Below are 1,585 nucleotides of genomic sequence, written 5' to 3' on the forward strand. Positions count from 1 at the left end.
TACTTTTAGTGATGCACCATCTTGTCATGAGCATATAGGAGAAAACCTCATTAGAATAGCAAAGATATGGCATCGATACTCTTTCGGAGCTTCTGGAAAGTGAGGTGTAAAATCAGTTCATGGAATCAAGAATTGGTCTTCTAGGATCTGGCCACATCGCATTATTTCATTTCTAAGAAAGAGTTTGCTTCTTTGGCTACCGTTGCACCTGATTTTTTAAACCTACTACTGTGTATGATAGAGCACCAAATGCATTTACCGAGGTTTCAATGTGGATGTAGGCATTCTGGCCGAACCATAAATCTTATGTATTGTGTATATCTTTATTTTTATTTGTATATTAAAGAGTGTGGGTAACGGAGTGGTTGTGCACTGTCTGATAGACCTGACCACATAGTAGTTGCACCGAAAAAAGATCAACAAACTCAACAGTCAAAGGGGAGGTATAAGATACATATGGGATCTGAGGTTGCAACCAAAATCTCCCCCAAAATTCCTCTAGCAATGAAAACAATTCTTGCTTTGTGACAGTTTGTAGGAACAGTTTTTAGGGCAAGACCAGTGGCTTTCTATGTTGGAGGAAGGAGGCTGAACTGAGTGCTGAGCTTTTAAAGTGTCCTGAAGAAAGCCTGCATAAGCACTTTGAGCTTTGCTGATGACATCCGCAAGGGAGAAGAACTTCTTGTTGTGAACCAGCCTATTCCTAGCCTTCCATAAATGCTTACACAAGGAGGCAAAGCCAGCGATCTCCTTTGCTTAAGGGTGGGAAGACGGGAAATTTTTGCCAAGAACCTTCCAACATTCCAAGTCATGAATAGAAGCATCATCAACCCAAATAGATAAGGGGGAGCTAACCAAACAGCCTTAGATAAAGGGCATGAAACGAAGGCATGAAGAGGGAAGGTCCAAAGCGTCTCCACATCTAATACATGATGCTTCAAGCTGCATTTGGCGTCTTTGAAAGCCTTCCCGAACAGATAAGCAATCAGCACAACAACGCCAAAGAAGGGACTTAATCTTTGGAAGAGTACTGATATTCCAAATGAATTTTCAAGTCTCATCTTGGATTCTTTAGAAATCGTGGGAAGATGAAGAGGAAGGTTCGGAACTATGAAGTTAAAGGCGTTCACATGATTTGTACAATAGGTTGTGTTCGGTATGATTTCTTGGATTGTATTTTTGACCAAGAATACATTCCAAGAATGCATGCCAAAGTAGTTTAAAGGAATCAGACTAGATAATGAAGAGTCATGTTTCACTAGGCATCGTGGAGTGTTTCACTTCTGTCACATGATAGTATATGGGTGGGACAACATGATAGATAGTAAATGCATCACTATGCATGGTGAAGCCTAGGAGGGCCCAAAATTTAATTATACAAAGAGCTCCGAAATGTTTAGATCTGATAAAGAGCCAAAATTGAACAACGTATTTGAGAAGATACGGAGATTTGTGATTCCCAAGAAAGGATGAATATTAGGGAACTTCAATTTTTGGGATGAAATAAAAATAAGATTTAATAAAATAAGGGAAGAGGTTTACTTTCAAGCTGCTTGAACCTTGCGCTGGACATCCAAGGGGAGGG

Source organism: Macadamia integrifolia, chromosome 14 (assembly GCF_013358625.1).
Source record: "Macadamia integrifolia cultivar HAES 741 chromosome 14, SCU_Mint_v3, whole genome shotgun sequence".
Lineage (NCBI taxonomy): Eukaryota > Viridiplantae > Streptophyta > Magnoliopsida > Proteales > Proteaceae > Macadamia > Macadamia integrifolia.